A 23,702-nucleotide genomic window follows, 5' to 3' on the forward strand; every position below is an offset into this window, starting at 1 on the left:
GAAACTTAGGATCCCCTGCCTACCAAACCGAAGGCCTTCAAAGCCTTAACTAAGAGTTAAATCCTCTTAGTTTCTGCCCACACCACTAAGGCCCGCAGGACACTAAACCTGCACCATCTAAATGCAACTCAGATACTCTAATGCAGCTAGGGCCTCCACGATAAGCCTAGACAGACGGGCCTCGATCCCATAAACTTCTAATTAACAGCTAGACGCTCAAACCAACAAGCTTCTGTCTACCAGACTCCGGCACACTCTCAGCGTACATCAATGAGTTTGCAACTCAACATGAACTTCACCACAGAGTCGATAAGAAGGGGAATTCAACCTCTGTAAAAAGGACTACAGCCTAACGCCTAAACACTCAGCCATCTGACCCGTGACCTTCATCAACCGATGACTATTTTCAACAAACCACAATGACATCGGCACCCTATAGCTACTCTTCGGAGCATGGGCAGGCATAGCCGAGTACCGCCCTCAGCCTCCTTATTCGAGCAGAACTTGGCCAACCAGGAACTCTCCTAGGAGACGACCAAATCTACAATGTCATCATCACCGCCCATGCCTTCGTAAGAATCTTCTTCACAGTTATAGCCATTATAATCGAAGGGTTTGGAAACTGACTAGTCCCCCTTATAATTGGAGCCCCAGACATAGCATTCCCCCGCATAAACAACATCAGTTTCTGAACTACTTCCTCCGTCCTTCCTACTGCTCCTAGCGTCCTCCACAGTAGAAGCTGGAGTCGGAACAGGATGAACCATATACCCGCCCCTAGCAGGCAACCTAGCCCATGCTGGTGCCTCAGTAGACCTAGCCATCTTCTCCCTACACCTCGCAGGTGTGTCTTCCATCTTAGGGGCCATCAACTTTAACACAACAGCCATTAACATAACCCCCCCTGCCTTATCGCAATATCCAACTCCCCTATTCGTATGATCCGTACTCCTATTGCCCTCACTTCCAGTCCTGGCCGCCGGCATCACCATACTACTGACCGACCGAAACCTAAACACTACATTCTTTGACCCCGCTGGAGGGGGAGACCCCATTCTCTACCAGCACCTGTTCTGATTCTTTGGCCACCAGGAAGTTTACATCTTAATCCTTCCCGGCTTTGGAATCATCTCACATGTTGTAACGTATTACGCAGGCAAAAAAGAACCATTCGGCTACATAGGAATAGTCTGAGCTATACTATCGATTGGATTCCTGGGCTTTGTCATATGAGCCCACCACATATTCACTGTCGGAATAGACGTAGACAGCCGAGCATACTTCATCTCCGCCACTATAATCATCGCCATCCCATCCGGCATTCAGGTATTCAGCTGACTAGCCACGCCACACGGAGGCACCATCAAATGAGATCCACCGATACTGTGAGCCTTGGGCTTCATCTTCCTCTTCACACTTGCCAATGAGGTGTCGGTGGAATTGGTGGTCAGCCTTGATTACTGCGTAATCCGTCCCGTGGATCTAAAAAGAATTTTATATATATATAATATTGTACGCACATACATACATATATATATTATATAGGGCCAGGTAGGACAGGCCACCGCTTCTGTCTCGTGCCCTAAGTAACTGCCTACTGCCAGTATTGGCACTGACTCACCAGCAGTCAGCTACAAGCACTTCTGCTCTTAAGCAGAGCACAAGCATTCCTCTGCTTTGAGAAGAGAGCATTGTGCTCATGAAACACTGAAAAGACTGACTTCTATGCCTCTCCAGCTATAACCAAGAGAATCCTTCCTTCTCCGCACCAAAAAAAATTAATGCTGACTTTTCAAGGATGCTATGGATGAGTTTCATAACCAAGGGGTGTCATCCACCTGGCCACACAATTTGTCTCCTGCAAGTTCGATTAAGCATGCCAAGACATCCTATGGATGTGACAAACACCCCATCACCTCTGCTCTGTTGCCCCTTCTTACCCCAGTTTCTTACTGGAACTAGTAACTCCAGCTCACCAGTTCCTTGAGCATGGCTTCAATCGGTTCCTGAGCCACATGCACGTCTTCTGTAGGTCCTTCCAAAGTGATGTTATCCTGTGGCGAGCAGCCTCACAGTTTGCCCTCTTGCCTGTGATAACAATTGTCTCCGAGTTGCTGTTCTTTGCTGGGAGATCAATTTTGGTGTTGCTTTCTTTACGGATCTGCCACAAAGGGAAAAAAAAAAAAATCATCTCAGAAGCGTCCCATGTCAGAAGAAAAACCCTCGCAGGCTATATTGGACACCACCAATGGGCAGGAGAGAGCATCCAGTGGGATTTTGCTGCAGGCAGTGATCATCACGAGCACTTGAGTTAGGAGCAATATCTCACCTTCTTGATGTTGGCACCTCCTTTCCCTACGATGTTCTTGTGGAACTGTTTGCAGATGGGGACAGAAATAGAAAAGCTGTTTTCAACCTAAGGGAGAAAGGAAGGGAGAACTGAAGATTACACTGTCGTGGCAAGGGAGGCCTGACTTCAGGAACTCTGATAAACGAGCTTTTGAAAAGAGGCTTAGACCCAAGGAAGTTCTCTATACGAGGGACTTGTAAGACTAAACAAAGGCAAGGACGTTCCCCTATAGCCTTCCCATAACAGGTACTACCCCCTGCCTCCATTCAGCCAAAAGAGCGTCGACAGCTCCCTCCTCTTGAGGTGTTTTAGCTCTACCCAAGCCAGTAGAGCTCTGCTTTGCCCCAGGGTTATCCAGGCACGTAGGAGGGAAGTGCAGGCAGAAGACCTCCTTACCAGGTCTGCCACCGTCTTTTGCATGTACTCGGTGCACTTCTCCACCTCGTTTTTGGGACCTCGGAGTTGGACGATGTCACTCTTGTGTGCAGGGTCTGGGAAGTTGATGATAACCTGCAGGAGCGGTCATTTATAGTTAGCTCAAGCAAAAGCAAGAACCCTTGTGTCAGACACATGCAAAGGTTGTGGGGACCCTACACATGCCCTTTTCCCATTCAGAAACAGGGAACCGTGTTAGCGGCCTCTGGCTAAAAGAACTATCTTCTCAGACACTTGCGCTACAGAGCCACTAAAGTTACGACTTCTGTGACGACAGGCCTACTACCCACGTAGGAAATAACCCCTCTGGATTCCTCCTCTCCTACAAAGCCTTACCTCTGGGAATTGCTCCCGGATTTCCCAGACCCGCTCAGCCTTCTGCCCAATGATGGTCCGGTGGAATTTCTGCTCAACGATTAGGTCCGCAGCGTGTTCATTTTCCTGACGGGAACAGAGGGCACATTGAGTGTTCAGCCGGAGAGCCATCTACTTTGACTTAGCGGTTTGCTGCCCGACGGTTTACTTGCCAGCACTGTCCCTCTTTTCTCCAGACCAAATTCACTCTGCGTTGACAGAGAAGGGCTACCCGAGGGAACAGGGGAAGACATTTGTGAAGAGGAACTTGCACTTGTCATGAGATCCAAGTGCTCCGTGGGCAAGGGGCACACACTCGCACCAGAAGGTTACAAGGGAACACGAGAGCCCAAACCCTGCAGTCTCCCAAACATCACGTCCTACCCACTCACCATACGGGAAGCGAGTTCCAGCAGCTCTTTCTTGGCCTGTGGGACCCCCTGTGGGTCTCCTTCAATTCTGATCGGGTTGCTCTTCTCGTTGTCCGGGGGAATGCGCACAGACACCTTGTACAGATCCTTCATCCTGTTAACTTCGAGGCAAGGACTGTGGTGACGCCGTCTGCTAGGCAAAGACCTGGAAGCAAGGCACCTTGATTATCGCTGCTCAGAGGCTGTTGAAGAAGTAAAGCCGCCTCTGGGAAGGGCTCAGTGGGGTAGGGTTGAGCCAGGGGAAATTGCCTCTTCCCCCTGGAGTTCAGCGAGAGCAGGCCTGTGCCACACGAGAGCCTGTCCAAGTAAATACCGTGGCATCTACAGAGCCCATTGTTCCCTTGTCAGAGCGAGGCGTGTTTCTTCCCCAAACAGTATCACATTTAGAGCAGAGGATAATCGTTCCTTTCTACCCCAAACTCTTGGCTGGGGACACGTTGCAGTGCTATCAAACTAGCAGACCGCAACAAGGCTTTAGCGTTGGCCATATTCTACTGCCGGTGCTGTAGCACCTTCCTCCAGAGGCCAGACCACACTGCTCCTCCTCCAGCTGACACCCTCTCCCACAAGCCACAGGGCTATTTAACCCCTTAGCGGGAACCAGCTACACCTGCACATCGTCCATGTCAATCAACCCACTGCCTCTGAGGCAAGGCCACAGCTGCGTGTTATCAATGCTAATCAACCCACCGCCTTCATTCCTCTACAGGGAGAAGCTCACCAAGCACATTTCCACCACCCACAACTGGCTGCTAAAATGTCATTCGCACAGAGCAACGTGTGGAAAAAAAATAAATAAATAAATTCCTCCAGGACACATCAAAGTAATTCCACTACTGTTCAGGCTCCCAAGGTACTTTCACCCGTTAAAGCCATCGCAAGGCCTGACGGCCCATTTCTCTCCTTGTACCACCACCACTCCAGAAAAGCAGAGGAAATGTGATGGAGACAGCACACGGGGTGAGCTACAGAGCCCCTGATACCATCTCCTAAACACGAAGAGTGTGAGCATGGGAAGGACTAGAAAGGCACTCCACTTACCGTTTAGCTGCTTTCTTGCCAATGAGGTGTCGGTGGAATTGGTGGTCAGCCTTGGTTATTGCGTAATCCGTCCCGTGGATCTAAAAAGAATTATATTTTTTATATCTATCTATCTATGTATGTATGTACATTATTTTATATTAGAATATATAGGGCCAGGTAGGACAGGCCACCGCTTCTGTCTCGTGCCCTAAGTAACTGCCTACTGCCAGTATTGGCACTGACTCACCAGCGGTCAGCTACAAGCACTTCTGCTCTTCAGCAGAGCACAAGCATTCCTCTGCTTTGAGAAGAGAGCATTGTGCTCATGAAACACTGAAAAGACTGACTTCTATGCCTCTCCAGCTATAACCAAGAGAATCCTTCCTTCTCCGCACCAAAAAAATTAATGCTGACTTTTCAAGGATGCTATGGATGAGTTTCATAACCAAGGGGTGTCATCCACCTGGCCACACAATTTGTCTCCTGCAAGTTCGATTAAGCATGCCAAGACATCCTATGGATGTGACAAACACCTCATCACCTCTGCTCTGTTGCCCCTTCTTCCCCCAGTTTCTTACTGGAACTAGTAACTCCAGCTCACCAGTTCCTTGAGCATGGCTTCAATCGGTTCCTGAGCCACATGCACATCTTCTGTAGGTCCTTCCAAAGTGATGTTATCCTGTGGCGAGCAGCCTCACAGTTTGCCCTCTTGCCTGTGATAACAATTGTCTCCGAGTTGCTGTTCTTTGCTGGGAGATCAATTTTGGTGTTGCTTTCTTTACGGATCTGCCACAAAGGAAAAAAAAAAAAAAATCATCTCAGAAGCGTCCCATGTCAGAAGAAAAACCCTCGCAGGCTATATTGGACACCACCAATGGGCAGGAGAGAGCATCCAGTGGGATTTTGCTGCAGGCAGTGATCAACACGAGCACTTGAGTTAGGAGCAATATCTCACCTTCTTGATGTTGGCACCTCCTTTCCCTACGATGTTCTTGTGGAACTGTTTGCAGATGGGGACAGAAATAGAAAAGCTGTTTTCAACCTAAGGGAGAAAGGAAGGGAGAACTGAAGATTACACTGTCGTGGCAAGGGAGGCCCGACTTCAGGAACTCTGATAAACGAGCTTTTGAAAAGAGGCTTAGACCCAAGGAAGTTCTCTATACGAGGGACTTGTAAGACTAAACAAAGGCAAGGACGTTCCCCTATAGCCTTCCCATAACAGGTACTACCCCCTGCCTCCATTCAGCCAAAACAGCGTCGACAGCTCCCTCCTCTTGAGGTGTTTTAGCTCTACCCAAGCCAGTAGAGCTCTGCTTTGCCCCAGGGTTATCCAGGCACGTAGGAGGGAAGTGCAGGCAGAAGACCTCCTTACCAGGTCTGCCACCCTCTTTTGCATGTACTCGGTGCACTTCTCCACCTCGTTTTTGGGACCTCGGAGTTGGACGATGTCACTCTTGTGTGCAGGGTCTGGGAAGTTGATGATAACCTGCAGGAGCGGTCATTTATAGTTAGCTCAAGCAAAAGCAAGAACCCTTGTGTCAGACACATGCAAAGGTTGGGGGGATCCTACACATGCCCTTTTCCCATTCAGAAAAGGGGAACCGTGTTAGCGGCCTCTGGCTAAAAGAACTATCTTCTCAGACACTTGCGCTACAGAGCCACTAAAGTTACGACTTCTGTGACGACAGGCCTACTACCCACGTAGGAAATAACCCCTCTGGATTCCTCCTCTCCTACAAAGCCCTACCTCTGGGAATTGCTCCCGGATTTCCCAGACCCGCTCAGCCTTCTGCCCAATGATGGTCCGGTGGAATTTCTGCTCAACGATTAGGTCCGCAGCGTGTTCATTTTCCTGACGGGAACAGAGGGCACACTGAGTGTTCAGCCGGAGAGCCATCTACTTTGACTTAGCGGTTTGCTGCCCGACGGTTTACTTGCCAGCACTGTCCCTCTTTTCTCCAGACCAAATTCACTCTGCGTTGACAGAGAAGGGCTACCCGAGGGAAGAGGGGAAGACATTTGTGAAGAGGAACTTGCACTTGTCCTGAGATCCAAGTGCTCCGTGGGCAAGGGGCACACACTCGCACCAGAAGGTTACAAGGGAACACGAGAGCCCAAACCCTGCAGTCTCCCAAACATCACGTCCTACCCACTCACCCTACGGGAAGCGAGTTCCAGCAGCTCTTTCTTGGCCTGTGGGACCCCCTGTGGGTCTCCTTCAATTCTGATCGGGTTGCTCTTCTCGTTGTCCGGGGGAATGCGCACAGACACCTTGTACAGATCCTTCATCCTGTTCACTTCGAGGCAAGGACTGTGGTGACGCCGTCTGCTAGGCAAAGACCTGGAAGCAAGGCACCTTGATTATCACTGCTCAGAGGCTGTTGAAGAAGTAAAGCCGCCTCTGGGAAGGGCTCAGTGGGGTAGGGTTGAGCCAGGGGAAATTGCCTCTTCCCCCTGGAGTTCAGCGAGAGCAGACCTGTGCCACACGAGAGCCTGTCCAAGTAAATACCGTGGCATCTACAGAGCCCATTGTTCCCTTGTCAGGGCCAGGCGTGTTTCTTCCCCAAACAGTATCACATTTAGAGCAGAGGATAATCGTTCCTTTCTACCCCAAACTCTTGGCTGGGGACACGTTGCAGTGCTATCAAACTAGCAGACCGCAACAAGGCTTTAGCGTTGGCCATATTCTACTGCCGGTGCTGTAGCACCTTCCTCCAGAGGCCAGACCACACTGCTCCTCCTCCAGCTGACACCCTCTCCCACAAGCCACAGGGCTATTTAACCCCTTAGCGGGAACCAGCTACACCTGCACATCGTCCATGTCAATCAACCCACTGCCTCTGAGGCAAGGCCACAGCTGCGTGTTATCAATGCTAATCAACCCACCGCCTTCATTCCTCTACAGGGAGAAGCTCACCAAGCACATTTCCACCACCCACAACTGGCTGCTAAAATGTCATTCGCACAGAGCAACGTGTGGAAAAAAAAAAAAAAAAAAAAAATTCCTCCAGGACACATCAAAGTAATTCCACTACTGTTCAGGCTCCCAAGGTACTTTCACCCGTTAAAGCCATCGCAAGGCCTCACGGCCCATTTCTCTCCTTGTACCACCACCACTCCAGAAAAGCAGAGGAAATGTGATGGAGACAGCACACTGGGTGAGCTACAGAGCCCCTGATACCATCTACTAAACACGAAGAGTGTGAGCATGGGAAGGACTAGAAAGGCACTCCACTTACCGTTTAGCTGCTTTCTTGCCAATGAGGTGTCGGTGGAATTGGTGGTCAGCCTTGATTATTGCGTAATCCGTCCCGTGGATCTAAAAAGAATTATATTTTTTATATCTATCTATATATGTATGTATGTACATTATTTTATATTATAATATATAGGGCCAGGTAGGACAGGCCACCGCTTCTGTCTCGTGCCCTAAGTAACTGCCTACTGCCAGTATTGGCACTGACTCACCAGCGGTCAGCTACAAGCACTTCTGCTCTTCAGCAGAGCACAAGCATTCCTCTGCTTTGAGAAGAGAGCATTGTGCTCATGAAACATTGAAAAGACTGACTTCTATGCCTCTCCAGCTATAACCAAGAGAATCCTTCCTTCTCCGCACCAAAAAAATTAATGCTGACTTTTCAAGGATGCTATGGATGAGGTTCATAACCAAGGGGTGTCATCCACCTGGCCACACAATTTGTCTCCTGCAAGTTCGATTAAGCATGCCAAGACATCCTATGGATGTGACAAACACCTCATCACCTCTGCTCTGTTGCCCCTTCTTCCCCCAGTTCCTGTTCTCCTTCATAATACCTAGTTGTTCTCTCATTATGAATCCTCCCTTCCCCTTATCAGTGTCAATGGAATCATCGTTCCATGGACAATGAGTCGTCCCGTTCCCCCGCTTGGTCCGAGAGTATTACCTCTGTTCAGTGGCTTGATCCAGGGTGATAGTGCTCGTTCTAGGCGCTGTAACAAGCGAAATCTATATGCTATGTCCTGATTTTGGGTAGCTAACATTAATGCAAAACAGTAATCCTCACACAGTTTTTATTTCATTCTGTAGCGTCGGTGTCGGTATCAGCTGCCTGCGGTAAAGGTTCACGGAATGGTCTGACATTCTTCGCTGGGATCCATCTAGGTCCTTTTTCTGTAGAGACACAAGCATAACCTTTTCCCCGTGTAACAAGAGGATATGGTCCCATAATTTTACCTGTTTCTGCATCTCGGACCGATACCGGGCCTTTAACCCGTGCCTCAACGGAGGTAGCTGCAGTGAAACGTCGACCTATCGGTGGGTCGTTATCTATTCAAGAACAATTCAAAAAATTAAAAACATACAACGCTTTCTGTAACCGTTCCTCGGGAATAGCCATGCCCATTCCCCCTTTTTGTTGTTGTCATAAACGTTTCAGAGACCGATGAGACCCTTCAATGAGAGATCGACCGGTGGGGGAATGAGCAATGCCGGTAATATGAGTTCTACCCCATAGGGCAAAAGAGGTTTTTACAGTTGTTGAAACGTAAAGATAAAGACCGATAACGGTCCAGCTTAAGGGGATACCTAAAGCAGCAAAAGCACGCATTAAATGTCTACGAACAGCTCGTGCCTTTTCTCCTGTGTGACACGAGGCAACCAAGGCACCTGAAAATGTATCAATGGAAGAGTGGATATATTTAAGGCTACCAAATTCAGAATCATGCGTGACATCTGTTTGCCATAACGGTAGGCTTTGTAATCCTCTAGGATTAACTCCTGCAGCAACTGATGGGAAAGAATGTTTTTGACAATCGGGACAGACAGCAATAATATTTGATGCTTGTTGAGCAGCAAGGCCAAACTGTCGCTTAAGAGCTCCAGCGTTTCGATGGAAAAAAAGAGTGACTTCGCTTAGCTTGTGCAATACGGTCTGGCAGTACTTGAACTGGTCACGGCAATAGGTCAGCTCATCGATTGCCTTCTGCAGGAAAACCAGGTAGCGAGGTATGAGACCTAATATGCATAACAAAATAAGGCGCAGATCGAGAGTCCAAAAGGAAAATAAGTTCCTGTAACAGGGTAAAGAGTTGTGAATGCGAAACACTCCGCAGCACAGAAGCTTCAGCTCGTGGAACAATACCTGCAACATAAGCAGAATCAGTAACAAGGTGGAGCGGTACATTCCATTCTCGGAAAACACGAACAACTGCATTCAGTTCTCCTGTTTGAGGTGAACCGGAGACCGTCTCTATGTCCGAATCCCATTGTCTCCGTTGAAAACCTTAGGAAGACAGGAATTGAACCTGCACAGAAGAGATCAAAGCGCTCCATACTCCCCTTATATTACTTCCCAGTAGGGTCAGCTAAACAAAAGCTATCGGGCCCATACCCCGAAAATGATGGTTTAACCTCTTCCTCTACTAAATGAGCCCCGTCACAAAACTAACGTTCTCCTTAAGCCTTCTACTAGGAACAACCATCACAATTTCAAGCAACCACTGACTGCTAGCCTGGCCTGGACTAGAAATCAACACCCTTGCCATTATCCCCTTCCTTTCAAAATCACACCACCCTCGAGCTATGGAAGCTGCGATCAAATACTTTCTCGTCCAAGCAACCGCCTCCGCATTAATCCTCTTCTCAAGCACAATCAACGCACAGTTCACCGGACAATGAGACATTCCGCGACTAAGCCACCCAACAGCCTCCCTACTACTAACTACAGCAGTCGCAATAAAACTAGGCCTAGTACCCTTTCACTTCTGATGTCCAGAGGTCATACGAGGCTCACCTATAACCACTGCCCTACTCGTCTCTACATGAATAAAAGTCCCCCCACTCACTCTTCTTTTCTTAACTGCCCCCTCACTGAACCCACTCCTACTGACAACCGTGGCCATTGCATCCGCAGCCATCGGAGGGCGAACAGGACTCAACCAAACACAAATCCGAAAAGTCCTAGCTTTCTCATCGATCGCCCACCTAGGCTGAATAACCATCATCCTCATATACAACCCCAAGCTAACATTAATAACCTTCTACCCATACTCCTTAAGAACCGCCTCCATTTTCTTAGCCCTCAACACAACCAACTCCTCAAAACTATCCACAATAATAACCTCCTGAACAAAAATACCATCACTAAACGCATCCTTGACGCTAGCACTACTATCCCTAGCCGGCCTGCCCCCACTCACTGGCTTTTTACCAAAATGACTCATTATCCAGGAACTAACTAAGCAAGAGATATCAACCGCAGCCATAATTATTTCAATACTCTCCCTACTAGGTTTATTTTTCTACCTACGCCTTGCATATTGCTCCACAATCACACTCCCACCAAACACTACAAGCTTCATAAAACAATGATACAATAACAAATCCACAGGCACACCAATTGCTACCTTAATTTCTCTGTCAGTCCTCCTTCTCCCCCCTTCTCCCGCAATCCTGACCGTTACCTAAGAAACTTAGGATCCCCTGCCTACCAAACCGAAGGCCTTCAAAGCCTTAACTAAGAGTTAAATCCTCTTAGTTTCTGCCCACACCACTAAGGCCCGCAGGACACTAAACCTGCACCATCTAAATGCAACTCAGATACTCTAATGCAGCTAGGGCCTCCACGATAAGCCTAGACAGACGGGCCTCGATCCCATAAACTTCTAATTAACAGCTAGACGCTCAAACCAACAAGCTTCTGTCTACCAGACTCCGGCACACTCTCAGCGTACATCAATGAGTTTGCAACTCAACATGAACTTCACCACAGAGTCGATAAGAAGAGGAATTCAACCTCTGTAAAAAGGACTACAGCCTAACGCCTAAACACTCAGCCATCTGACCCGTGACCTTCATCAACCGATGACTATTTTCAACAAACCACAATGACATCGGCACCCTATAGCTACTCTTCGGAGCATGGGCAGGCATAGCCGAGTACCGCCCTCAGCCTCCTTATTCGAGCAGAACTTGGCCAACCAGGAACTCTCCTAGGAGATGACCAAATCTACAATGTCATCATCACTGCCCATGCCTTCGTAAGAATCTTCTTCACAGTTATAGCCATTATAATCGAAGGGTTTGGAAACTGACTAGTCCCCCTTATAATTGGAGCCCCAGACATAGCATTCCCCTGCATAAACAACATCAGTTTCTGAACTACTTCCTCCGTCCTTCCTACTGCTCCTAGCGTCCTCCACAGTAGAAGCTGGAGTCGGAACAGGATGAACCATATACCCGCCCCTAGCAGGCAACCTAGCCCATGCTGGCGCCTCAGTAGACCTAGCCATCTTCTCCCTACACCTCGCAGGTGTGTCTTCCATCTTAGGGGCCATCAACTTTAACACAACAGCCATTAACATAACCCCCCCTGCCTTATCGCAATATCCAACTCCCCTATTCGTATGATCCGTACTCCTATTGCCCTCACTTCCAGTCCTGGCCGCCGGCATCACCATACTACTGACCGACCGAAACCTAAACACTACATTCTTTGACCCCGCTGGAGGGGGAAACCCCATTCTCTACCAGCACCTGTTCTGATTCTTTGGCCACCAGGAAGTTTACATCTTAATCCTTCCCGGCTTTGGAATCATCTCACATGTTGTAACGTATTACGCAGGCAAAAAAGAACCATTCGGCTACATAGGAATAGTCTGAGCTATACTATCGATTGGATTCCTGGGCTTTGTCATATGAGCCCACCACATATTCACTGTAGGAATAGACGTAGACAGCCGAGCATACTTCATCTCCGCCACTATAATCATCGCCATCCCATCCGGCATTCAGGTATTCAGCTGACTAGCCACACCACACGGAGGCACCATCAAATGAGATCCACCGATACTGTGAGCCTTGGGCTTCATCTTCCTCTTCACACTTGCCAATGAGGTGTCGGTGGAATTGGTGGTCAGCCTTGATTACTGCGTAATCCATCCCGTGGATCTAAAAAGAATTTTATATATATATAATATTGTACGCACATACATACATATATATATTATATAGGGCCAGGTAGGACAGGCCACCGCTTCTGTCTCGTGCCCTAAGTAACTGCCTACTGCCAGTATTGGCACTGACTCACCAGCGGTCAGCTACAAGCACTTCTGCTCTTCAGCAGAGCACAAGCATTCCTCTGCTTTGAGAAGAGAGCATTGTGCTCATGAAACATTGAAAAGACTGACTTCTATGCCTCTCCAGCTATAACCAAGAGAATCCTTCCTTCTCCGCACCAAAAAAATTAATGCTGACTTTTCAAGGATGCTATGGATGAGGTTCATAACCAAGGGGCGTCATCCACCTGGCCACACAATTTGTCTCCTGCAAGTTCGATTAAGCATGCCAAGACATCCTATGGATGTGACAAACACCTCATCACCTCTGCTCTGTTGCCCCTTCTTCCCCCAGTTTCTTACTGGAACTAGTAACTCCAGCTCACCAGTTCCTTGAGCATGGCTTCAATCGGTTCCTGAGCCACATGCACATCTTCTGTAGGTCCTTCCAAAGTGATGTTATCCTGTGGCGAGCAGCCTCACAGTTTGCCCTCTTGCCTGTGATAACAATTGTCTCCGAGTTGCTGTTCTTTGCTGGGAGATCAATTTTGGTGTTGCTTTCTTTACGGATCTGCCACAAAGGGAAAAAAAAAAAAAAAATCATCTCAGAAGTGTCCCATGTCAGAAGAAAAACCCTCGCAGGCTATATTGGACACCACCAATGGGCAGGAGAGAGCATCCAGTGGGATTTTGCTGCAGGCAGTGATCATCACGAGCACTTGAGTTAGGAGCAATATCTCACCTTCTTGATGTTGGCACCTCCTTTCCCTACGATGTTCTTGTGGAACTGTTTGCAGATGGGGACAGAAATAGAAAAGCTGTTTTCAACCTAAGGGAGGCTGGAAGGGAGAACTGAAGATTACACTGTCGTGGCAAGGGAGGCCCGACTTCAGGAACTCTGATAAACGAGCTTTTGAAAAGAGGCTTAGACCCAAGGAAGTTCTCTATACGAGGGACTTGTAAGACTAAACAAAGGCAAGGACGTTCCCCTATAGCCTTCCCATAACAGGTACTACCCCCTGCCTCCATTCAGCCAAAACAGCGTCGACAGCTCCCTCCTCTTGAGGTGTTTTAGCTCTACCCAAGCCAGTAGAGCTCTGCTTTGCCCCAGGGTTATCCAGGCACGTAGGAGGGAAGTGCAGGCAGAAGACCTCCTTACCAGGTCTGCCACCGTCTTTTGCATGTACTCGGTGCACTTCTCCACCTCGTTTTTGGGACCTCGGAGTTGGACGATGTCACTCTTGTGTGCAGGGTCTGGGAAGTTGATGATAACCTGCAGGAGCAGTCATTTATAGTTAGCTCAAGCAAAAGCAAGAACCCTTGTGTCAGACACATGCAAAGGTTGGGGGGATCCTACACATGCCCTTTTCCCATTCAGAAAAGGGGAACCGTGTTAGCGGCCTCTGGCTAAAAGAACTATCTTCTCAGACACTTGCGCTACAGAGCCACTAAAGTTACGACTTCTGTGACGACAGGCCTACTACCCATGTAGGAAATAACCCCTCTGGATTCCTCCTCTCCTACAAAGCCCTACCTCTGGGAATTGCTCCCGGATTTCCCAGACCCGCTCAGCCTTCTGCCCAGTGATGGTCCGGTGGAATTTCTGCTCAACGATTAGGTCCGCAGCATGTTCATTTTCCTGACGGGAACAGAGGGCACACTGAGTGTTCAGCCGGAGAGCCATCTACTTTGACTTAGCGGTTTGCTGCCCGACGGTTTACTTGCCAGCACTGTCCCTCTTTTCTCCAGACCAAATTCACTCTGCGTTGACAGAGAAGGGCTACCCGAGGGAAGAGGGGAAGACATTTGTGAAGAGGAACTTGCACTTGTCCTGAGATCCAAGTGCTCCGTGGGCAAGGGGCACACACTCGCACCAGAAGGTTACAAGGGAACACGAGAGCCCAAACCCTGCAGTCTCCCAAACATCACGTCCTACCCACTCACCCTACGGGAAGCGAGTTCCAGCAGCTCTTTCTTGGCCTGTGGGACCCCCTGTGGGTCTCCTTCAATTCTGATCGGGTTGCTCTTCTCGTTGTCCGGGGGAATGCGCACAGACACCTTGTACAGATCCTTCATCCTGTTCACTTCGAGGCAAGGACTGTGGTGACGCCGTCTGCTAGGCAAAGACCTGGAAGCAAGGCACCTTGATTATCACTGCTCAGAGGCTGTTGAAGAAGTAAAGCCGCCTCTGGGAAGGGCTCAGTGGGGTAGGGTTGAGCCAGGGGAAATTGCCTCTTCCCCCTGGAGTTCAGCGAGAGCAGACCTGTGCCACACGAGAGCCTGTCCAAGTAAATACCGTGGCATCTACAGAGCCCATTGTTCCCTTGTCAGAGCCAGGCGTGTTTCTTCCCCAAACAGTATCACATTTAGAGCAGAGGATAATCGTTCCTTTCTACCCCAAACTCTTGGCTGGGGACACCTTGCAGTGCTATCAAACTAGCAGACCGCAACAAGGCTTTACCGTTGGCCATATTCTACTGCCGGTGCTGTAGCACCTTCTTCCAGAGGCCAGACCACACTGCTCCTCCTCCAGCTGACACCCTCTCCCACAAGCCACAGGGCTATTTAACCCCTTAGCGGGAACCAGCTACACCTGCACATCGTCCATGTCAATCAACCCACTGCCTCTGAGGCAAGGCCACAGCTGCGTGTTATCAATGCTAATCAACCCACCGCCTTCATTCCTCTACAGGGAGAAGCTCACCAAGCACATTTCCACCACCCACAACTGGCTGCTAAAATGTCATTCGCACAGAGCAACGTGTGGAAAAAAAAAAAAAAAAAAAAATTCCTCCAGGACACATCAAAGTAATTCCACTACTGTTCAGGCTCCCAAGGTACTTTCACCCGTTAAAGCCATCGCAAGGCCTCACGGCCCATTTCTCTCCTTGTACCACCACCACTCCAGAAAAGCAGAGGAAATGTGATGGAGACAGCACACTGGGTGAGCTACAGAGCCCCTGATACCATCTACTAAACACGAAGAGTGTGAGCATGGGAAGGACTAGAAAGGCACTCCACTTACCGTTTAGCTGCTTTCTTGCCAATGAGGTGTCGGTGGAATTGGTGGTCAGCCTTGATTATTGCGTAATCCGTCCCGTGGATCTAAAAAGAATTATATTTTTTATATCTATCTATCTATGTATGTATGTACATTATTTTATATTAGAATATATAGGGCCAGGTAGGACAGGCCACCGCTTCTGTCTCGTGCCCTAAGTAACTGCCTACTGCCAGTATTGGCACTGACTCACCAGCGGTCAGCTACAAGCACTTCTGCTCTTCAGCAGAGCACAAGCATTCCTCTGCTTTGAGAAGAGAGCATTGTGCTCATGAAACATTGAAAAGACTGACTTCTATGCCTCTCCAGCTATAACCAAGAGAATCCTTCCTTCTCCGCACCAAAAAAATTAATGCTGACTTTTCAAGGATGTTGTGGATGAGTTTCATAACCAAGGGGCGTCATCCACCTGGCCACACAATTTGTCTCCTGCAAGTTCGATTAAGCATGCCAAGACATCCGATGGATGTGACAAACACCTCATCACCTCTGCTCTGTTGCCCCTTCTTCCCCCAGTTTCTTACTGGAACTAGTAACTCCAGCTCACCAGTTCCTTGAGCATGGCTTCAATCGGTTCCTGAGCCACATGCACATCTTCTGTAGGTCCTTCCAAAGTGATGTTATCCTGTGGCGAGCAGCCTCACAGTTTGCCCTCTTGCCTGTGATAACAATTGTCTCCGAGTTGCTGTTCTTTGCTGGGAGATCAATTTTGGTGTTGCTTTCTTTACGGATCTGCCACAAAGGGAAAAAAAAAAAAAAATCATCTCAGAAGCGTCCCATGTCAGAAGAAAAACCCTCGCAGGCTATATTGGACACCACCAATGGGCAGGAGAGAGCATCCAGTGGGATTTTGCTGCAGGCAGTGATCATCACGAGCACTTGAGTTAGGAGCAATATCTCACCTTCTTGATGTTGGCACCTCCTTTCCCTACGATGTTCTTGTGGAACTGTTTGCAGATGGGGACAGAAATAGAAAAGCTGTTTTCAACCTAAGGGAGAAAGGAAGGGAGAACTGAAGATTACACTGTCGTGGCAAGGGAGGCCCGACTTCAGGAACTCTGATAAACGAGCTTTTGAAAAGAGGCTTAGACCCAAGGAAGTTCTCTATACGAGGGACTTGTAAGACTAAACAAAGGCAAGGACGTTCCCCTATAGCCTTCCCATAACAGGTACTACCCCCTGCCTCCATTCAGCCAAAACAGCGCCGACAGCTCCCTCCTCTTGAGGTGTTTTAGCTCTACCCAAGCCAGTAGAGCTCTGCTTTGCCCCAGGGTTATCCAGGCACGTAGGAGGGAAGTGCAGGCAGAAGACCTCCTTACCAGGTCTGCCACCCTCTTTTGCATGTACTCGGTGCACTTCTCCACCTCGTTTTTGGGACCTCGGAGTTGGACGATGTCACTCTTGTGTGCAGGGTCTGGGAAGTTGATGATAACCTGCAGGAGCGGTCATTTATAGTTAGCTCAAGCAAAAGCAAGAACCCTTGTGTCAGACACATGCAAAGGTTGGGGGGATCCTACACATGCCCTTTTCCCATTCAGAAAAGGGGAACCGTGTTAGCGGCCTCTGGCTAAAAGAACTATCTTCTCAGACACTTGCGCTACAGAGCCACTAAAGTTACGACTTCTGTGATGACAGGCCTACTACCCATGTAGGAAATAACCCCTCTGGATTCCTCCTCTCCTACAAAGCCCTACCTCTGGGAATTGCTCCCGGATTTCCCAGACCCGCTCAGCCTTCTGCCCAATGATGGTCCGGTGGAATTTCTGCTCAACGATTAGGTCCGCAGCGTGTTCATTTTCCTGACGGGAACAGAGGGCACACTGAGTGTTCAGCCGGAGAGCCATCTACTTTGACTTAGCGGTTTGCTGCCCGACGGTTTACTTGCCAGCACTGTCCCTCTTTTCTCCAGACCAAATTCACTCTGCGTTGACAGAGAAGGGCTACCCGAGGGAAGAGGGGAAGACATTTGTGAAGAGGAACTTGCACTTGTCCTGAGATCCAAGTGCTCCGTGGGCAAGGGGCACACACTCGCACCAGAAGGTTACAAGGGAACACGAGAGCCCAAACCCTGCAGTCTCCCAAACATCACGTCCTACCCACTCACCCTACGGGAAGCGAGTTCCAGCAGCTCTTTCTTGGCCTGTGGGACCCCCTGTGGGTCTCCTTCAATTCTGATCGGGTTGCTCTTCTCGTTGTCCGGGGGAATGCGCACAGACACCTTGTACAGATCCTTCATCCTGTTCACTTCGAGGCAAGGACTGTGGTGACGCCGTCTGCTAGGCAAAGACCTGGAAGCAAGGCACCTTGATTATCACTGCTCAGAGGCTGTTGAAGAAGTAAAGCCGCCTCTGGGAAGGGCTCAGTGGGGTAGGGTTGAGCCAGGGGAAATTGCCTCTTCCCCCTGGAGTTCAGCGAGAGCAGACCTGTGCCACACGAGAGCCTGTCCAAGTAAATACCGTGGCATCTACAGAGCCCATTGTTCCCTTGTCAGGGCCAGGCGTGTTTCTTCCCCAAACAGTATCACATTTAGAGCAGAGGATAATCGTTCCTTTCTACCCCAAACTCTTGGCTGGGGACACGTTGCAGTGCTATCAAACTAGCAGACCGCAACAAGGCTTTAGCGTTGGCCATATTCTACTGCCGGTGCTGTAGCACCTTCTTCCAGAGGCCAGACCACACTGCTCCTCCTCCAGCTGACACCCTCTCCCACAAGCCACAGGGCTATTTAACCCCTTAGCGGGAACCAGCTACACCTGCACATCGTCCATGTCAATCAACCCACTGCCTCTGAGGCAAGGCCACAGCTGCATGTTATCAATGCTAATCAACCCACCGCCTTCATTCCTCTACAGGGAGAAGCTCACCAAGCACATTTCCACCACCCACAACTGGCTGCTAAAATGTCATTCGCACAGAGCAACGTGTGGAAAAAAAAAAAAAAAAAAATTCCTCCAGGACACATCAAAGTAATTCCACTACTGTTCAGGCTCCCAAGGTACTTTCACCCGTTAAAGCCATCGCAAGGCCTCACGGCCCATTTCTCTCCTTGTACCACCACCACTCCAGAAAAGCAGAGGAAATGTGATGGAGACAGCACACTGGGTGAGCTACAGAGCCCCTGATACCATCTCCTAAACACGAAGAGTGTGAGCATGGGAAGGACTAGAAAGGCACTCCACTTACCGTTTAGCTGCTTTCTTGCCAATGAGGTGTCGGTGGAATTGGTGGTCAGCCTTGATTATTGCGTAATCCGTCCCGTGGATCTAAAAAGAATTATATTTTTTATATCTATCTATATATGTATGTATGTACATTATTTTATATTATAATATATAGGGCCAGGTAGGACAGGCCACCGCTTCTGTCTCGTGCCCTAAGTAACTGCCTACTGCCAGTATTGGCACTGACTCACCAGCGGTCAGCTACAAGCACTTCTGCTCTTCAGCAGAGCACAAGCATTCCTCTGCTTTGAGAAGAGAGCATTGTGCTCATGAAACATTGAAAAGACTGACTTCTATGCCTCTCCAGCTATAACCAAGAGAATCCTTCCTTCTCCGCACCAAAAAAATTAATGCTGACTTTTCAAGGATGCTATGGATGAGGTTCATAACCAAGGGGCGTCATCCACCTGGCCACACAATTTGTCTCCTGCAAGTTCGATTAAGCATGCCAAGACATCCGATGGATGTGACAAACACCTCATCACCTCTGCTCTGTTGCCCCTTCTTCCCCCAGTTTCTTACTGGAACTAGTAACTCCAGCTCACCAGTTCCTTGAGCATGGCTTCAATCGGTTCCTGAGCCACATGCACATCTTCTGTAGGTCCTTCCAAAGTGATGTTATCCTGTGGCGAGCAGCCTCACAGTTTGCCCTCTTGCCTGTGATAACAATTGTCTCCGAGTTGCTGTTCTTTGCTGGGAGATCAATTTTGGTGTTGCTTTCTTTACGGATCTGCCACAAAGGGAAAAAAAAAAAAAAAAATCATCTCAGAAGTGTCCCATGTCAGAAGAAAAACCCTCGCAGGCTATATTGGACACCACCAATGGGCAGGAGAGAGCATCCAGTGGGATTTTGCTGCAGGCAGTGATCATCACGAGCACTTGAGTTAGGAGCAATATCTCACCTTCTTGATGTTGGCACCTCCTTTCCCTACGATGTTCTTGTGGAACTGTTTGCAGATGGGGACAGAAATAGAAAAGCTGTTTTCAACCTAAGGGAGGCTGGAAGGGAGAACTGAAGATTACACTGTCGTGGCAAGGGAGGCCCGACTTCAGGAACTCTGATAAACGAGCTTTTGAAAAGAGGCTTAGACCCAAGGAAGTTCTCTATACGAGGGACTTGTAAGACTAAACAAAGGCAAGGACGTTCCCCTATAGCCTTCCCATAACAGGTACTACCCCCTGCCTCCATTCAGCCAAAACAGCGTCGACAGCTCCCTCCTCTTGAGGTGTTTTAGCTCTACCCAAGCCAGTAGAGCTCTGCTTTGCCCCAGGGTTATCCAGGCACGTAGGAGGGAAGTGCAGGCAGAAGACCTCCTTACCAGGTCTGCCACCGTCTTTTGCATGTACTCGGTGCACTTCTCCACCTCGTTTTTGGGACCTCGGAGTTGGACGATGTCACTCTTGTGTGCAGGGTCTGGGAAGTTGATGATAACCTGCAGGAGCAGTCATTTATAGTTAGCTCAAGCAAAAGCAAGAACCCTTGTGTCAGACACATGCAAAGGTTGGGGGGATCCTACACATGCCCTTTTCCCATTCAGAAAAGGGGAACCGTGTTAGCGGCCTCTGGCTAAAAGAACTATCTTCTCAGACACTTGCGCTACAGAGCCACTAAAGTTACGACTTCTGTGACGACAGGCCTACTACCCATGTAGGAAATAACCCCTCTGGATTCCTCCTCTCCTACAAAGCCCTACCTCTGGGAATTGCTCCCGGATTTCCCAGACCCGCTCAGCCTTCTGCCCAGTGATGGTCCGGTGGAATTTCTGCTCAACGATTAGGTCCGCAGCATGTTCATTTTCCTGACGGGAACAGAGGGCACACTGAGTGTTCAGCCGGAGAGCCATCTACTTTGACTTAGCGGTTTGCTGCCCGACGGTTTACTTGCCAGCACTGTCCCTCTTTTCTCCAGACCAAATTCACTCTGCGTTGACAGAGAAGGGCTACCCGAGGGAAGAGGGGAAGACATTTGTGAAGAGGAACTTGCACTTGTCCTGAGATCCAAGTGCTCCGTGGGCAAGGGGCACACACTCGCACCAGAAGGTTACAAGGGAACACGAGAGCCCAAACCCTGCAGTCTCCCAAACATCACGTCCTACCCACTCACCCTACGGGAAGCGAGTTCCAGCAGCTCTTTCTTGGCCTGTGGGACCCCCTGTGGGTCTCCTTCAATTCTGATCGGGTTGCTCTTCTCGTTGTCCGGGGGAATGCGCACAGACACCTTGTACAGATCCTTCATCCTGTTCACTTCGAGGCAAGGACTGTGGTGACGCCGTCTGCTAGGCAAAGACCTGGAAGCAAGGCACCTTGATTATCACTGCTCAGAGGCTGTTGAAGAAGTAAAGCCGCCTCTGGGAAGGGCTCAGTGGGGTAGGGTTGAGCCAGGGGAAATTGCCTCTTCCCCCTGGAGTTCAGCGAGAGCAGACCTGTGCCACACGAGAGCCTGTCCAAGTAAATACCGTGGCATCTACAGAGCCCATTGTTCCCTTGTCAGAGCCAGGCGTGTTTCTTCCCCAAACAGTATCACATTTAGAGCAGAGGATAATCGTTCCTTTCTACCCCAAACTCTTGGCTGGGGACACGTTGCAGTGCTATCAAACTAGCAGACCGCAACAAGGCTTTAGCGTTGGCCATATTCTACTGCCGGTGCTGTAGCACCTTCTTCCAGAGGCCAGACCACACTGCTCCTCCTCCAGCTGACACCCTCTCCCACAAGCCACAGGGCTATTTAACCCCTTAGCGGGAACCAGCTACACCTGCACATCGTCCATGTCAATCAACCCACTGCCTCTGAGGCAAGGCCACAGCTGCGTGTTATCAATGCTAATCAACCCACCGCCTTCATTCCTCTACAGGGAGAAGCTCACCAAGCACATTTCCACCACCCACAACTGGCTGCTAAAATGTCATTCGCACAGAGCAACGTGTGGAAAAAAAAAAAAAAAAAAAAAATTCCTCCAGGACACATCAAAGTAATTCCACTACTGTTCAGGCTCCCAAGGTACTTTCACCCGTTAAAGCCATCGCAAGGCCTCACGGCCCATTTCTCTCCTTGTACCACCACCACTCCAGAAAAGCAGAGGAAATGTGATGGAGACAGCACACTGGGTGAGCTACAGAGCCCCTGATACCATCTACTAAACACGAAGAGTGTGAGCATGGGAAGGACTAGAAAGGCACTCCACTTACCGTTTAGCTGCTTTCTTGCCAATGAGGTGTCGGTGGAATTGGTGGTCAGCCTTGATTATTGCGTAATCCGTCCCGTGGATCTAAAAAGAATTATATTTTTTATATCTATCTATCTATGTATGTATGTACATTATTTTATATTAGAATATATAGGGCCAGGTAGGACAGGCCACCGCTTCTGTCTCGTGCCCTAAGTAACTGCCTACTGCCAGTATTGGCACTGACTCACCAGCGGTCAGCTACAAGCACTTCTGCTCTTCAGCAGAGCACAAGCATTCCTCTGCTTTGAGAAGAGAGCATTGTGCTCATGAAACATTGAAAAGACTGACTTCTATGCCTCTCCAGCTATAACCAAGAGAATCCTTCCTTCTCCGCACCAAAAAAATTAATGCTGACTTTTCAAGGATGTTGTGGATGAGTTTCATAACCAAGGGGCGTCATCCACCTGGCCACACAATTTGTCTCCTGCAAGTTCGATTAAGCATGCCAAGACATCCGATGGATGTGACAAACACCTCATCACCTCTGCTCTGTTGCCCCTTCTTCCCCCAGTTTCTTACTGGAACTAGTAACTCCAGCTCACCAGTTCCTTGAGCATGGCTTCAATCGGTTCCTGAGCCACATGCACATCTTCTGTAGGTCCTTCCAAAGTGATGTTATCCTGTGGCGAGCAGCCTCACAGTTTGCCCTCTTGCCTGTGATAACAATTGTCTCCGAGTTGCTGTTCTTTGCTGGGAGATCAATTTTGGTGTTGCTTTCTTTACGGATCTGCCACAAAGGGAAAAAAAAAAAAAAATCATCTCAGAAGCGTCCCATGTCAGAAGAAAAACCCTCGCAGGCTATATTGGACACCACCAATGGGCAGGAGAGAGCATCCAGTGGGATTTTGCTGCAGGCAGTGATCATCACGAGCACTTGAGTTAGGAGCAATATCTCACCTTCTTGATGTTGGCACCTCCTTTCCCTACGATGTTCTTGTGGAACTGTTTGCAGATGGGGACAGAAATAGAAAAGCTGTTTTCAACCTAAGGGAGAAAGGAAGGGAGAACTGAAGATTACACTGTCGTGGCAAGGGAGGCCCGACTTCAGGAACTCTGATAAACGAGCTTTTGAAAAGAGGCTTAGACCCAAGGAAGTTCTCTATACGAGGGACTTGTAAGACTAAACAAAGGCAAGGACGTTCCCCTATAGCCTTCCCATAACAGGTACTACCCCCTGCCTCCATTCAGCCAAAACAGCGCCGACAGCTCCCTCCTCTTGAGGTGTTTTAGCTCTACCCAAGCCAGTAGAGCTCTGCTTTGCCCCAGGGTTATCCAGGCACGTAGGAGGGAAGTGCAGGCAGAAGACCTCCTTACCAGGTCTGCCACCCTCTTTTGCATGTACTCGGTGCACTTCTCCACCTCGTTTTTGGGACCTCGGAGTTGGACGATGTCACTCTTGTGTGCAGGGTCTGGGAAGTTGATGATAACCTGCAGGAGCGGTCATTTATAGTTAGCTCAAGCAAAAGCAAGAACCCTTGTGTCAGACACATGCAAAGGTTGGGGGGATCCTACACATGCCCTTTTCCCATTCAGAAAAGGGGAACCGTGTTAGCGGCCTCTGGCTAA

General features: G+C 49.1%; 1 pseudogene; it reads left to right on the plus strand.

Annotated features, from left to right (window-relative positions):
- The first annotated feature begins 9,997 nt into the window (after positions 1 to 9,997).
- Positions 9,998 to 11,038, plus strand: LOC129782960 (NADH-ubiquinone oxidoreductase chain 2-like; annotated as a pseudogene).
- The last annotated feature ends 12,664 nt before the right edge of the window (positions 11,039 to 23,702 follow it).

Source organism: Falco peregrinus, chromosome 21 (genome assembly GCF_023634155.1).
Source record: "Falco peregrinus isolate bFalPer1 chromosome 21, bFalPer1.pri, whole genome shotgun sequence".
In the NCBI taxonomy this organism is placed as follows: Eukaryota; Metazoa; Chordata; class Aves; order Falconiformes; family Falconidae; genus Falco; species Falco peregrinus.